This window comes from Canis aureus, chromosome 15, assembly GCF_053574225.1.
Source record: "Canis aureus isolate CA01 chromosome 15, VMU_Caureus_v.1.0, whole genome shotgun sequence".
NCBI lineage: Eukaryota > Metazoa > Chordata > Mammalia > Carnivora > Canidae > Canis > Canis aureus.
In genome coordinates this window covers 12,954,503-12,971,816 of record NC_135625.1, presented here as the reverse complement: position 1 = coordinate 12,971,816, position 17,314 = coordinate 12,954,503, and the positions used below count along the sequence as shown (strand labels likewise).

The following is a 17,314-nucleotide window of genomic DNA, read 5'->3' as shown; positions in this document are numbered from 1 at the left end:
TGCCCTGCAGTCCCTGCAAATCACCCTTTTGCAGAGACCCTCACAGTGAGGTCAGAGGGTGGAATACTATGTCCCTGTCTTCAGGGGGTGGTTTCTGAATCTTCTAAAGGAAGGTTAACTAGGTTGCTGCCATTTTCCAGTGTGTGTGTGTGTGTGTGTGTGTAAAAATTAGGGATTTATTCACGGCCTGAGAAAAACCAGAGCTCCCTTGATAAATGCGGCCTGTGTGGCAGGGGGCCGCGTGCATCACTCAGCTGCTGCCCGAGAGCAGAAGGCGCTGATCGAAGCCCCTCAGCAGGAGAGACACCCACAGTACCTGCGGGGCCTTTATCACTGGATGAAGAAAACACCAGTGTTTGAACGTCTTGATCCATTTCCCAGAAAAAAACAAGACAAACTTCCCAGGCCTCTGAAAACGACGCTTGCGCTGGCAAGAGTGAGGGGATGCGGGGGGCCCTACCCTTCAGGGAGCTCTGCCCCAGGCCTGTTGCACTGCCTCGCCCTGACCAGGTGCCCTCCGCACGTCACACGTCACTGTTCCGGATGGCTTCCTGCCTCGGAGCGGCTGGTGGCCCACGGGACAGACAGGATGGGGGGTGGTGAACAGGTGCCAGTGTGATGGCAGGGGCTGGGCGCTGCCGGCCATCTGGGCTCCATTCCTAGGAAGGATTTTCTGACCCTATGGCCTTGGCAATGCTGCTTACTGTCCCTCAATTTCAATCTCCTTATTAGTTAAATTCAAGACAGAAGCACCTACTTCGCTGGGTTCAAAGGCGATTGAGATGAGCAGATGCCATAAATTTGTGCAACACAAGGCCATTTACACAGAGATGTGTCCTTCCCCTCGACCCCCTCCCCCCGGAACCCGTCCACCCTCTCCCACCCCTGGCTGCAGTGCTCCTATTGTTAGATTCGCTTAAATTTAGCCAACACTTATTTGGCACCTACTGTACACACACAAGCACGTACGCACTGATGTCTGTCCACAACAGCCCCTGGGGAACGTTGCCAGGATGTCACAGAGGGACTTTGCCGTCAAGTTAGTCGTGGTCACGGGGCAAGGGGCTGAGTCACTGCGAGGCATCCCACACAGTGCTGGCCACGGTGGTCCTGCAAGGAAGGGGTTCTGATGCCCAGTTTACAGATGGAATCTCGGCTCAGACCGAAAACCTTTCTCCCTCAAACCCACTCCTTTCTAATTTCTATTTCGGAGAATAGAATTGCAATTAGCCTGGTTATTCGAGAGGGAAATTTGGGGATTTTCCTTAGAATGGGCTCTTTCTTTCTTCTTTCTTTCTTTCTTTCTTTCTTTCTTTCTTTCTTTCTTTCTTTCTTTCTTTCTTCTTTCTTTCTTTCTTTCTTTCTTTCTTTCTTTCTTTCTTTCTCTTTCTTTCTTTCTTCTTTCTTTCTTTCTTTCTCTTTCTTTTTCTTTCTTTTCTTCTTTCTTTTTTAAGAGAGACATGGAGAGAGAGGCAGAGACACAAGCAGAGGGAGAAGCAGGCTCCATGCAGGGAGCCCGATGGGGGACTCGATCCCAAGACCCCGGGATCATGCCCTGAGCCAAAGGCAGACACTCACTGTCGAGCCACCCAGGCGTCTCAGAATGGCCTTTTTCTTATTTCCTGCTTCCTATCTGTAGCTACATTTTCTTCATTTAAATTTATTTTCTTCATATTTAAAAAAATTTGCTCTCTCCTCTTCAGGCACAAACGTCCACCTTTAGGAAGTTTAAGGTCTCATTCTCTCGACCTTGGATGGTACAATGCATCTCTCTTTGTCCAGTGAGAGACCTCATGACCCTATGCATGTCAACATTTCTAGAATGCTCTTTTTTTTCTTTTTAAGATTTTATTTATTTGAGACAGAGAGACAGAAAGAGCACAAGCAGGGGAGGGAGGGGCAGAGGGAGAGGGCGAGGGAGAAGCAGACTCCTCACCGAGCAGGGAGCCCAACGTGGGGCTCGATCCCAGGACCGCGGGGACCATGACCTGAACTGAAGGCAGATGCTTCACCAGCTGAACCACCCAGGTGCCCCTCCTTCTAAAGCCCAGATTTAGATTTGATCATGTCACCGCTTCCGGTGAATCCCCAGCTCCTCATGCCTGTCCAGGCAGCCTCCACTTCTGAGATTCCCCTTTGGTAATGGCTTGTGGCCTCATGTGCCCCTTCGTACTGCACACCTGAGGTGACCCTGCTTTCTATGCCTGTTCCCCTGGTGAAGACCGCTGGAGACTCAAGACTCACACAGGAGCTACACCCTCTGCAGATACTTGGTTAATCTCCAGTCAGAGCTCCCCACCCCTGCTCCCTGCCTCACTGGGTGCAGGGGCCTCGATCATGGGCTGTTTGCTAACCGCCCCTCTGCCTGGCCTGCTGTACCTTTCTCGAAGCCAGGGGTGGGAGTTTTGTTTGTCTTTGATTTCTTACAGCCAGGACAGCGCTGGCAGTCAGGACAGGCACTCGCTAAGTGTTTATTGAAAGCATAAATATAGGAGTGAGGGAAAAGTCCATCCTTTTACACTGGGATTACATAGATGAGGGGCCAGAGGCTTTGTGCAAGGATTAGACAAGGTCTCTGACACAAACAGCCTGTCTAGGTGATGGAACAACAGGTCAAGTTTAATTGATGAATTATGTCTTATTTTCCTTTTTACTTTCCTATTATTCCATGGAAATGAGTCTATTAGCCTGAATAAATCAAATTTGTTGTAATTCTCCCTTTGTGGCTGTGCAGTTGTAAATGGCCCAAGCTCGGAAAGGGAACCAAATATTTCTACAAATTGTTTTGGAGATGTATTATCCCAGCTTCGTGGATGACCTGGAGGCTATCACCCCTGAATGTTTATCTCACAAAGGTCTGCCTAGAAAAAAAAACAGCTTGGAAAATTGAGGCAGTAGCTTATTTGTCCCTTTAAAGAGTGCTCATTTTACTGCTTCCATAAAAAAAGGAAAATAAAAAGGAATACCAGAGGGGTCTGTCAAGTGGCAAAGAAAGCGGCTGCTTCGAACAAAGTTGATTTTTCTCACACGAGGGGAGCCCTGGGTGGAGACAGGGCTCGTGAGGCAGCTCCATGAAGTGGTCAGTGACTCATTGTCCCTTTTCTTCTTTCTGTAACCATCATTATTGGGATTTGGTTTTTGTTTCCATTGACATAGGGGACTGATCCACGTCCAGGCAAGGAGTGTGCTTTACAGACAGCAAAGAGGGCCAGGAGCAAAGCAAAGCAAAGCAAGCAGGTGGCCGTGGCATCTGCTTCTTCTTGCCACTTTTGCTAGGCCCATCGGACGTGGCCACAATATACCCATCTCACAGCCACGCTGACTTCCAGGAAGCCTACCAGAGGAAACTTTGTGGCCCCTGGACCTCCCTGAACAAATTGTGGCTCTTCTCATGAGGAAGAACGGAGAGAGAGAGCATGGGTCCTCTAAGACCCAGTGGCATCGGTTCCTGTTTGGGTAGCAGGTAGGGACATTAGAAGAAACACGGAATCACCTGTAGCCCTCTGACTGCTCAGAGGGCTTGCTTTTCGGTTGCACGACATGCTTCCACTCCCTGCCTCTGCTCCATCCACTCTGCTCTCCCTCCCTGGCCGTCCTGCTCAGGCCTCCAGAGATGTCAGCCTGCATTAATGTCTATAAACTCTTTCCTAGACTCTGGTCTCCTGAGTTTTTCCCATTTCGATGCCTTCTGTGAACTACTAGGAGAGCTAACTTTCTAAAATTGAGGATGTCACTGCTCCCCTCTTCCCACCTATAAAGTCTACCCGGTGGGCACTGGTAAAACAGGTGGCTCCATTTACCCATAATGCCATGGGTATTAGCCCCTCACAAGCCCCTCTACTCTCTCCACCCAAGTAAAGACTTACTGATGCTTCCTCCCCATCACTTACATCCTCCTGGCTTCCATCCTGGGATTTTCGTTGTTGTTGCTCAATGTTATCCTTGATATTTATTTAAATCAATCTGACTCTTAAAGTCTGGTGGAAAGAGTATAGGGCACAGCGGATGTGATTTTTCCTAGGCTGCATGTACCCTGCATACAGATCCGGTGCTTCCAACTAACAATCCACCCCTGGCTGAGCGATTCATCACTGTTGCGGGATTTTCCCTGGGAAACAGCAATACTGCTCTGCTTGTATGGGGTTCTTTGATATATAAGAAGATGAGTTCCTAAGTCATTGTAGACAGTTATGTCATTGGAAGCCCATTTATGTGAAATACTTATGCAAAATTCCTTCAAAACACAACTGTCCATTATCATTTATGAGCATAAGACTGCACCTTCTTTTAGGAACATAAACCAAACTTTACGAAGCTTGAAAAAGAGATTCCTTTTTTTAGGAATGCAAAATGTATCTGAAACGTATTTCTTCTTTTTATAAAAGCCTATAATTTAGGGTTCTGGTCCAAGTTGTTGGCATAAGACCCTGAACTCACCTCCTACACAGAACACACCAAATTAGACCTATTGATAGAACAATTCCTCCTGAAGAAAACCAGAAGATCTGCTGAACAGCTATGGAGCAACAAAGACAGAAAGAAGGGCAAGGGAACAGAAAGGATACAGAAATGGTGACAAAGGGAAACCCACCCCAATGCCACCAAGGACAGTGAGGATGGACAGTGTCGAGGGGCCGATCCCTCTGCCTTGAGCACACGAAAAAAGTCAAGGTTTATGAGTAACTAGTGTATAATAAAACAGACAACACCAGAACCCCAGGGGAACACCAAAGGAGCTGCAGGAACTCTGGTAAGGTCATAACTGTGGTGGGTTTAAGTCTCTCTGGCCTTGCCATTTTAAAAGCACAGACAGGAGAGCACAGTCTGGTCTGGTCACCATCACTGGCCCACCACCCCTGTGAGCCCTGGGATAAAAAGAGGGGTTTTTTTGTTTCTTTTCCTTTTTTATTTCTTGTTTCCTCTTTTTTCCTTTCTTCTTTTCTTCCCCCGCCCCTGCTTTTTCTCTTTTCTTTACAAAGCCACAGGTTAAAAGAGAAGTCACATACATAAAATAACCAGCACTAGAACTCCCCCAAAAGGCCTTGGGAGCTACTAGAACACTCTCTGGGCAGGAAGGGCTTACAGATTGTCTACACTCCCTTCCACAGTCTACACTCCAACCCTCCCACCTTGAAAGCACAGACCAGTGTACAGTCCAGGTGCCCTAGCCACCCTGCTGCATTGGTGAGCCCTGGGCTGCTGGTCCATAGCAGCCCCAGCTCACCCCCGCAAGACTGTCACAGAGGAGGGCACACCAGGAGACCCCTGGTTAGCACTCACCACCACTCCAGTCTCTGTGCCAAGGTCACACTGGTGCACACCTCCCTAGAACATTCCAGGCCCATACACTTTGGCTTCAGATGGCTTGCTCCCTAGAACATTCCAGGCCCACACCACTTTAGTGCTCCAGAACCTCTGAGTTGATTGCTTCAGATCCCGCCATCCAGCCAGGGTGTGCCTTAGAACCCCCCAGCCCATGCTTGCATGATTCAGCTACACCACTAGGGAACCTCCTATGCAAGGTGTCCCGGAACACACCTGCCCATATCAGCCTCAGAACCATTAGCCCGACTGGGACTCCCCATTCACGGAGCACCCTGGTACACCTTGGCTTGCATTCATTCAATTCAGCTTCAGCTGTCCTGCCAGGAGATACTCTGTACAGAGAGCCTAGGGGCCTCCTGGCTTCACACTGCTCCAGTTGCCTTGCCAGGGCACCCCTGCATGGAGGATTCTGGAGTACCCCAACTTACACCCATATCAGCTTCAGCTGTCCTTCCAGGGTGCCATCAACACTTGGAACAACAGGACACCCTGGTCTGCATCCACTTTAGCTGTCCTGACAGGATACCCACTGAGTGGAGAGCTCTAGGACCCCCAACCCATGCCACCCACAGCTACAACCAACCCGCAGAAGTCATCAGCCACAGAGAGGATACACAGAGGATGGCCATACCCATGACCATTCCTCCTTCAAGTTCAAGAGAGGCAGCTGTTTTGCATAATCCATAAAAACAAACACAGAAAGTTGAACAAAATGAGGAGAGAGAGGAAAATGCTCCAAAAGAAAGAATGACACAAAACCTCAGTAAAAGAGCTGAGTGAAATGGAGATAAGAAACAGGCCAGATAAAGAATTTAAAGTACTGATCATAAAAATGCTCACTGGGCTGGAGAGAAGAGTAGAAGAACTCAGTGAGACCTTCAATAAAGAATAAAAAATATGGGATCCCTGGGTGGCGCAGCGGTTTGGCTCCTGCCTTTGGCCCAGGGCCCGATTCTGGAGACCCGGGATCGAATCCCACGTCGGGCTCCCGGTGCGTGGAGCCTGCTTCTCCCTCTGCCTATGTCTCTGCCTCTCTCTCTCTCTCTGTGTGACTATCATAAATAAAATTTTAAAAAGAATAAAAAATATAAAAAAGAACCAATCAGAGTTGAAGAATATAATAACTGAAATAAAAATCACATTACCAGGAATCAAAGGTAGACCAGTGCATGCAGAAGAATGTATCAGTGATCTGGAAGATGGAATAATGGAAAATACCCAAGTGAATAGCAAAAAGAGAAAAAAAAATTAAAAGAGGATAGACTGAGAGGTATCCTGAACAACATCAAATGAACAAACATTTGCATTATAAGGGTCCTGGAACAAGAAAAGAGAAAGAAAGGGGCAGAAAACTTATTTAAAGACATAACACCTGAAAACTTCCCTAACCTAGGGAAGAGTTCCAAACAAGATGACCCAAGGAGGTCCATGGCAAGAAATATAATCATTACAATGTCAAATTTAAAGATAAAGAGAGAATTTTAGGGCAGCCCGGTGGCTCAGTGGTTTAGCGCCGCCTACAGTCCAGGGCGTGGGATCAAGTCCCACATCGGGCTCCCTGCATGGAGCCTGCTTCTCCCTCTGCCTGTGTCTCTGCCTTTCTCTCTCTCCCTCTCTCTCTCTCTCTGTCTGTCTGTCTGTCTTGCTCTGTCTCTCATGAGTAAATAAAATCTTAAAAAAAGAAAGAGGAGAAAAGCCACGACAGAAATATAACACGACAGAAATATAACACGACAGAAACTCATCAATCAGGGCAGCCCGGGTGGCTCAGCGGTTTAGTGCTGCCTTCGGCCCAGGGCCTGATCCTGGAGACCTGGAATCAGTCCCACATCGGGCTTCCTACATGGAGTCTGCTTTTCTCCCTCTGCCTCTCTCTCTATCTCTCATGAATAAATAAATAAAATCTTAAAAAAAAAAAAAAGAAACTCATCAATCAGAGAAAGCAAGAGAAGAAAGGAACAGAAAAGAGCTACAAAAACAGCCAGAAAACAAGTAACAAAATGGCAATAAGTACATACCGATCAATAATTACTTTACATGTAAATGGCCTAACTGCTCCAACCAGCAGACACAGGGTGGCATAATGGATAAATAAACAAGACCCATCTGTGCGCTGCCTATAGGAACCTCATCTCTGACCTTAGGACACATACAGGGAAAATGAAGGGATGGAGATATAGTCATCATGCAAATGAAAGCAAAGAAAAAAACAAACAAACAAAAACAAAAAACCTGGCATACCAACGCATAGTCAGACAAATAGACTTTAAAAATATATACTGTAATGAAAGACAAAGAAGGATTTATACAATAATAAAAGGATCATTGCATCAAAAGGATAAAACAAATATAAATATCTACACACCTAACATTGGGGCATCTAAATACACACAGCAAATGTTAATGAAAATAAATAGAGACATTGATGGCAATATAATATTACTAGGAAACTGTAACACTCCATTTACAACAGTGGATAGATCATCCAGGCAGGAATCAAGGGAAATGTGTCTTTGAATGACACATTAGACCACATGGACATAATAGAAATATATAGAATATTCCATCTACAAACAACAGAAAACACATTAGGCCACAAAAAGCCTCAATAAATATGAAATTGAAATCATACCATGCATCTTTTATTTAAAGATATTAAACTAAAAGTAAATCACAGGAAAAAAGCTGAAAAATACACAAACATATGGAGGCTAAATAGCATGATACCAAATGACCAATGGTTCAACAAAGCATCAAAGAAGAAATCAGAAAATAGATGCAAGCAAATTAAAATGAAAACACAATGGTCCAACATCTCTGGATAGCCACAAAAACAGATCTAAGAGGGAAATATACAGTGATACACATCTACCTCAAGAAACAAGAAAAAAATGCAAACAATCTAACCTTATACCAAAAGAAACAACACACAAAAAGAAAGACAAAGCCTAGGTGACTAAAAGGAAGGAAATAACAAAGATCACAGCAGAAATAAGTGACATAGAGACCAAAAAAAAAAAAATCAATGAAACCAAGAGCTTTGAATGATTAAAAAAAAAAAAAGATAAACCCTTAGCCAGACTCATCCATAAAAAAAAGATACAGTAAGGAGGGCACTTGATGTAATGAGCACTGGGAGTTATATGCAACTGATGAATCTCTAAATTCTACTTCTGCAGCTAATAATACAGTACATGTTGACTAAATTGGTTAAATAAAAAAAAAAAATTTAAATATAAAGACCCAAATAAATAAAATCAGAAATAAGAGAGAAGTAGCAAGTGACATCACAGAAATACAAGGTTTATAAGAGAATCCTATGAAGAATTATATGTCCACAAATTGGACAACCTAGAAGAAATGGATAACTTCCTAGAAGCATACAATCTTCCAAACAAATAAGGAAACAATAGAAAATCTGAAGAGCAACTGGTTACTATTGATGAAATTGAATTACTAATCAAAAAACCTACCAAAATATAAAAGTTCTGGACCAGATGGCTTCATAGGTGAATTCCATCAAACATTTAGAGAAGAGATAATATCCATTCTCTCCAAATTATTCTAAAAACTAGAAGAGGAAGGAAAGCTTCCAAATATATTCTACAAGGCCAACATTACCTTAATACCAAAATCAGACAAAGACATCATGCAAAGAAAAATAAAACTACAGGCCAATACCCCTGTAACAAAAATCCTCAACAAAATATTAGCAATCTGCAAACTTCATCCCACAATACATTAAAACAGTTGTTTACGATAATCAAGTGGAATTTATTCAGGATATTCAAGGACGTTCAATATTCACAAACCTATCAATGGGATACATCACATCACTAAAATGAAGGAAAGAAACCATATATCATCTCAATAAATGCAGAGAATGCATTTGAGAAAATTCAACATCCACTCATGATAAAAACTCTCAATAAAATAGATTTAGAGGGAACATACCTCAACATAATAAAAACCACATATGAAAAACCTACAGCTAAACATCTTCATGAAGAAAAGCAGGACTTTTCCTCTAAGATCAGGGATAAGACAAAGATGTCCACTCTCATCACTTTTAGTCAACGTAGTACTAGAAGTCCTAGCCTCAGCAATCAGACAAGGAAGAGAAGTTAGATACATCCATATTGATAAAGAAGTAGTTAAACTGTCACTATTCAGAGCTAACGTGATAATATATACAGAAAACACTAAAAAGCTCCACCCAAACCTACTAGAATTAATTAAGTTCACCCTCAAAACTCTAAAACACTGAAGAAAGAAACAGAAGGTGACACAAACAAATGGAAAGATATCCCATACTCATGGATTAGAAGTGCAAATATTGTTAAAATGTACATATTATCCAAAGTAATCTATAGATTCAACGCAATCCTTATCGAAATACCAATAGCATGTTCTACAAAAGTAGAACAAATAATACTAAAATTTGTATGGAATCATAAAAGACCCCAAGTATTCAAAGCAATTGCAAAAAAAGAAAAATAAAGCTGAGGGTATCACAATTCCAGATTTTGAGATATATTACAAAGTAGAAATACTCAAGACAATATGGTACCAGCATAAAAATTGACACACAGATCAGTAGAACAGAATAGAGAACCAGAAATAAACCTATGCTTATATGGTGAATGAATCTATGACAAAGGAGGCAATGAGATACAATGAGGAAAAAACAGTCTCTTCAACAAATGGTCCCTGGAAAAATGCACAGCTACATGGAAAAGAATTAAATTGGACCACTTTGTAACATCATGCACAGAACACTCAAAATAGATTAAAAACCTAAATATGAGACCTGAAATCATAAAAATCCTAGAACACAGGCAATAATTATTCTGACATTGGCTGTAGCAACAGTTTTCTAGATATGACTCCTAAGGCAAGGGAAACAAAAGCAAAATTAAATTATTGGGACTATGGCAATATAAAAAGCTTCCTCACAGCAAAGGAAACCATCAATGAAACAAAAAGACAACCTACTTAGAAGGTTGAAGAAACTATTTGCAAATGATATATTTGATAAAGGGCAAATATCCAAAATATATAAAGAACTTATACAACTCAACACTAAAAACAAAGAATCTGATTAAAAATGGGCAGAGGACCCAAAAATCCCAGAGGATTTTTCTGAAGACATATAGGGAAATATGTTCCACAGACACATGGAAATATGCTCAACATCACTCATCACCAGGGAAATACAAATCAAATCCGCAATGAGATATCACATCATTCCTGTCAGAATGGCAAAATCGAAAAGATAGGAAATAAGAGTTGACGAGGATGGGGAGAAAGACCCCCCACATACACTGTTGGTGGAACATAAATTGGTACAGCCACTGTAGAAAATAGCATGAAGGTTTTTCAAAACTTTAAAAAGAGAAATACCGTATAATCCAATAATTTCATTAATGGATATTCACCCAAAGGAAAAATACTAATTTGAAAGGACATATGCACCCCTATACTTACTGCAGCATTATTTACAAGAACTTCTGCAACCTAAATATGTCTATCAATAGATGAATGGATAAGGAAGAGTGATACACAGAATATTACAAATCTTTTTTTTAAGATTTTAATTTATTTATTTGAGAGAGAAATAGCGCATGAGAGAGAGTGTGAGAGAGATAGCACAAGCAAGGAGAGGGGTGGAGGGAGAGGGAGAAGCAGACTCCTCACTGAGCAGGGAGCCCGATGTGGGGCTTGATTCCAGGACCCCAGGATCACGACCTGAGCTGAAGGCAAATGCTCAACCACTGAGCCATCCAGGTGCCCCCAGAATACTATGAATCTTTAAAAAAGGATGAGATGATGCCACTTGTGATGATATGGATGGACCTGGAGGGTATTCCACTGAGCGATATAAGTTAGGCTGAGAAAGACAAATGCCATATGATTTCACACATATGTGGAATCAAAACAAAACAAAATTCATATTTTGTTCAAATAGCCATTGTTTCTGCTTGGATAAATCAAAGTTATAAAGTACAGTTACAATGGTTAGATACATCTTTTGTCATCTAAACTTTATTGTAGTTTCTACATAACTGTAAAACTGACATGAATAGTTTGGTTTGATTTTTGTTTAAGACTGAAGAGAGTACATCTTATTCTCAGTGTTCTAGACAAATGAGTATAATGTAATTCTGGTGGGGTCCAAAGTAGACATTAGTTGGGCAAAGATACAATGAATGAAAAAGTATTTAAAACGTAAAATGTTCTGCTTTGTGAATATGTAAGTATAGTATAAAGATTTCTTTCGTCCCATTTATCCCTCTCCTTTAAAATAAACCATAGTTTACAATTGGTAGATCTGTCTATATATAAATATATATTAAAGGGAAAAGATATATATCTGAAAATCACCTAAATCTGCTTTATTAGACTACAGTTCACTTATTGCATAGAAACTGGACTTGGAAAAAATAAAAAAATAAAAATAAATAAATAAATAAATAAATAGCTAGATAAATTAATTAATTAATTAATTAAACTGGACTTGGCTTTACATTCTTAATGTACTTTTACTTTTCCTCAAGATATGAACTTAGCTCTCTTTAAACTGAATTTTCTTTTACTACTTAAATCATTTATGGATATCTGGTAAATTATGACCAAATTTTTGTTAGATTGCTTACAGTAAATTGAAATACACACTTGGTACACTAAAAAAAAGGGTGGGGATATAAACAAACAAAATCAGAATCAGACCTATAAACACAGTGGACAAACTGACAGCTGCCAGAGGGGAAGGGGGTAGGGGAATGGGCAAAATGGATGAAAGGGAGCAGGAGATACAGTCCTCTAGTTATGAAATGAGTAAGTCATGGGTTTAATAGAGGGCAAGATGTAAGGAATATAGCCAGTGATACTGTGATAGCAATGTAACAGGATAGAGAGTAGCTTCCCCTGTGGTGAGCACAGCATAATGTTTAAACTTGTGGAGTCACCTTGTTGTACATTTGAAATTAATGCGACTTTATGTGTTAATTACACTAAAAAAAAAAAAAAAAAGCTTAAACAGAATTATTTATTCTATAAATCTCCTGGAGCTTATAGGAGAATGAAAGCAGAAATCTATGTCAACAGAACTTCCCAGAAACAAGATTTACCCTAGGATTTTGAAATGTGTGATGAAAAACAAGAAAATATTAGGATTTAACGCATAGCAATTGAAAGATGAGTGTAAGGACCAATATCATATCTGGTATTTCCTCTTGGAAGCAGATACCAGCAGCTGAGTTGACCAAGTCCAGTAAAGAATGGGGATTGATGTCGTGTCCCCAACGAGTGAGTTCTGGTTTCTTGCTGAGATCGCAGAACTGTCTTGAATTGGTCCATTCCTGTGAGAGAGAACACAACTGGCCCAGTTCAGGTGAGGTGTCCACTTCTGACCAAATCTACCTATTTTAGTGTTCTTGGGCACTTCTTGGGTAAAATAGAATACCATGCGTAGTTTTGTTAGTGTAAACAAAAGACATTTAGTTCTCGCTGGGAGTCCAAGATCAGAGCGCCAGCATGGTGGGGTCCTGGTGAATCTCCTCCTGGCTTGCAGATGGCCATTTCTTTGCTGTGCCCTCTTGTCGTGGAGAGGGAGAGATTAGCGTGGGGTTCGAAGTGCCATGGTACGCACGTGGCCTCTGGACCCACATACTCAGCATGGCGCCAGAAAGGGCACTGAGATCTTCTCAGAGAAAGGGTATTTTGGAGGTACAACAGAGCCCTCCCGACCTGCAAAACATTTTGCTCATCACAACAAAGACAGTATGATTTTTGGTTTGCCCCCAGGCTGCCACCTCATTCGTGGGGGGTTCCTACACTCCTCTGGGCCCACTGATTCATTTCCTTCTATTTATTTATGTCACTTAACATGTGGTGAATTTTGCCTTCCAACTAAAGTTTAAGCTTCTTTAAAGAGCAGAACCTTATGCATGATAGGTACTTGGTTGCGTTTTGATCACGAAGAGAAGAAATATAGTCGAATCTGAACAGCTTTAAAGTCTGAGTACGTGAATCCGGGCCCGATTCTCAGTTCTGTGCCTAATTAGCAGTTTGACATTGAGTTACTTCACCTCTTCATGTTTCTACTTTCTCATCTGCTTAACACATGGTATCACCAATCTCAGTGAATATCATGTGTGCACTCCCAGGACCCGTCCCTTGTCCGGATGAGAGCAGCCTTACTTCCGTCATGAAACAACTTCTTTCAGATGCTCAGTCAATGTCTGTTGAGTGGAGATGATATCCAGGCCTTGTCAATCAGCATATATCATCATACGGCCCAGTGATCTGTTCCAAGGTTAGTAAGGACCAAGCCACTCCAAGGAAAGTCAACTGTGGGGTATTTGCTAAAACGACTGAAGTGGGAAACTAGCTCTCTTGATGCTACACTTGCAATGAGGAGGATGAAACCTGGAATACCCACATCCCCAAGTGCACGGAGCCTGCCTGAGGGAAGCCGTAGCAGATAGAATCCTAGCCGTGCAATAGAAAGATACCGAGCCCAGACGTCCCTGTTTGGGCCACAAGGCCTCCCAACACCTAAGCCAACACTGATCATTATTCAATCAGTTGAGCTTCTATCAATGTCTCCATCTCCCTACTACGACATTGTTTTTTTAAACATTTTATTTATTTATTCATGAGAGACACAGAGAGAGAGAGAGAGAGGCAGGCAGAGACCCAGGCAGAGGGAGAAGCAGGCTCCCTGCAGGGAGCCCGATGTGGGACTCAACCCCAGGACCCCGGGGTCACGCCCTGGGCCGAAGGCAGGTGCTCAACCGCTGAGCCACCTGGGTGTCCCACAACATTTTTTTTTTAAAACTTATCCTAGTTTCAGTTAGTTTTATGCCATAATGAAAAGAATCTGAAAGGATTATGAATTGATAGAACCATTTTAAGAAATCAAGAGCCTTTATTATGTTCATATATTTTTTTTCCAAAATTGGAAATCTGTCTTAAGAATTATCCTAAATACAGAGGGGTTTTATGACAAGAAGATAGCAAACTCCTTGATACAAGTGTTTCTTATCGATCATTCTATACAAGCACTTAACACAATGCTTAACATAAATTACTTATTATATCAATCAACCAATTAAATAGTATTCACCAAAATTGTTTACCATAACTTAATCTAAATGGATAGATCTTTAGGGAAATGGTTAATCTTCATTTATATACTTTATGGTAGATTATACAGTAATTAAGGTATTACAGAGGATTTGTAATACCATGGAAATCTAAGTATGACATTAAGAGAAATACTCAGAAGCTTGCATATGAAGCATGTTGTATCTATTTTATCAGAGACACATTCCAGAAGGACACTCTAAAATGATAGCACAAAAAGGTACATATATTTTCCTTTCTTCCACGTCTTTATAATTACCAAAATGTATTAATGTGTTGACCTATGACTGTCTTAGTATTGTGAAAGAGTAAGCACCTAAAAATATCCCGTTTCAACTTTTTTTTGTTCATGATCTTTTCAATTCTATCATTCTATAATTCCAAGAACCACTAAATTATTGGTGGTTTTCAGATATCTGGTTTTGCAGGTACTGAAAATTGGGTACCAAAATTCGAGGACAAAGCTGACAAAAGTTGAGTAACTAGTCACAAGTACTTGTACTTTCTTTGTTGCTGTTTTTTTTTTTTTTAATGATTGTTTCAGATTCTTTCCAATGCTTATGAAATCAAACAGAAATACAGAATGTTAGAGACACAGAAGAGTGTCATGTGCTTTCTTGGATATGATCTTTTTACCTATCCAAATAATCAAGAATAATATCCGGAATTTCAAGAATGTCCACCATCTTCCTGTTCTCACCTCATTCGTGGGGGGTTCTGGCACTGACCAGAGTCCTTCTGTGTTTCCCTACCCAGTTTCCTCTCCCCTTCTAAATAACAGCCTTCTTGCCCATTTCCTCACCCGTCTTCCCTATCCAACTCCTGTCACATTGCCCCCTTGCTCTTCTGACCTCATGCTGAACACCTGATCTATGAAACATCCATATTGAGCCCATACTGGTGTTCAACCCAACCTGAGGTCTCCTGCCCTCTTGCTTTTGGGGGATTCTTTTACTGCTTAAGTTGACCCACTGAAATTTATCTTTATTATTCAATTTCTAAGTAGGATGCCTCTACCTTTAAAAAGCCTGCTCTAACCCCTCATTTGGGTCAGGCATGCTTACCATAGTTTCCCACTGGTCCTTGGTCTCCCTATACAAAGGACTGACCACACTCACCAGTATGTGTTTGAAGGTTCTCCCATGAGAGTGTAACCCGTGTGACCACAGATGACATCTGTCTGTCTAATCCTTTTTGCATGCACAGAGCATGGCCCACATTAATGACGGCGTTTAATAAAATCAGAAAGTATGGATGGACAGCACGTACTTGTTTAGGAGAACAGACATTACTGGAAAATGAATAATCTAAATCCTCTGGACTCCCAGCTCACCTCCACTCACTGTGTCACTCTGCCCTCCTTGAGCCCCTTCTCCAGTGAGCTGTTTTCAACTTTTCAAAGTGCATGATATAATATTATGCCATTTTGTTTTACCAAAGACTTCTGGGATAGGTTTTCATTTGTTTCTATCAGTGGAAAACAAGACAGAGTGGAAAGAAAAGGGCAAAGGTAAAAGGAGAGAAAACAAACAATATGCTCAAAGAGATCATGTCTTTGTAAAAGTAACTATTTCATCGTTGATCATACCTCTACAGTAAATGACTCTAGATAAAAGCCCCTTAAATAATAAAAAAAACCCACCTCTAATAAACATATTTATTAGTGGTTTAAAAATCCTTGGAGCAGAAGTTCCAGAGAAGAATTTGGAAACATATTTTGATTTAAAGTCCTTTTTGTTATGATGTCAGCAAATTGTGGCCATTTATGAACTTTTGTAGAAAGTCACAAATATTCAGACACTAAAAATAGACACCTAAGAAACAGAAAAACTAAAAGCTGGAGCTCATTCAGGCTCATCCTTTTGGTGCCCTTCAGATACAGGGATGATAAAATAAGAGTTTATAGATTGAGGAGTTGGCTGTCTTGAAAATTGACAAGGGATTTATGAAAAACAGCAGAAAACAACTGATATGAATAACCTCTATAATGATCCAGCATTAAATTATAACAGATGCTAACTCCCCATGAAATTGGAGACTAAAAATAGGAAAGACAAAGTAACCTTGAAAGAATTTAAGGAAAACTGGCGATCTTCAGACTCCATAATTAAAAAAAAAAAAAATTACTTACACTTTAATTCAATGTGAGTTTATTTACAAAAGATTTGGTTACCTCATTGAATACATTGTTTTAAAACTTCTTATGAGATATTTGGCTGGATCTATGCTATAGTGTTTGTATTTTAGGGCAAGAAAAAATATACAAACTGCAAGATATGATGAAACTATTTCATTTATCGTTTACTTTTCAAACAATTTGAAGCAAATAATGATAAATTTTACGTTAGGGATTTCTGGTGAGCAGTTAGGAGGTGCTGAGAAAATCAAATGGTCTGTAATTGGGTCATGATCCTATAAGCTCTTGCTTCACTGGAGGAAGCAAAACAAGTTTCAGATCAATATTTACACACACAAAAAAATTTCCTAAATACTTGGGGTTTTTACAATGGTTAATTTGACTGCACAATGCATTTTTTATATTCTGCAATCCTAGAAGGAAATGTGTGAATCCTCAGATACATTTATTTATTTATTTATTTATTTATTTATTTATTTTTAAATTTTTATTTATTTATGATAGTCACAGAGAGAGAGAGAGAGAGAGAGAGGCAGAGACATAGGCAGAGGGAGAAGCAGGCTCCATGCACCGGGAGCCCGACGTGGGATTCAATCCCGGGTCTCCAGGATTGCGCCCTGGGCCAAAGGCAGGCACTAAACCGCTGCGCCACCCAGGGATCCCCCTCAGATACTTTTAAAGAAACATATCAAATTAAAAACT

At 41.1% G+C, this 17,314-nt stretch overlaps 1 long non-coding RNA gene across 1 annotated transcript in view; it reads right to left on the bottom strand.

Annotated features, from left to right (window-relative positions):
- LOC144284276 (uncharacterized) overlaps positions 1-17,314 on the bottom strand; it is a 309,163-nt gene that overhangs the window by 68,783 nt on the left and 223,066 nt on the right. The window lies entirely within an intron of this gene.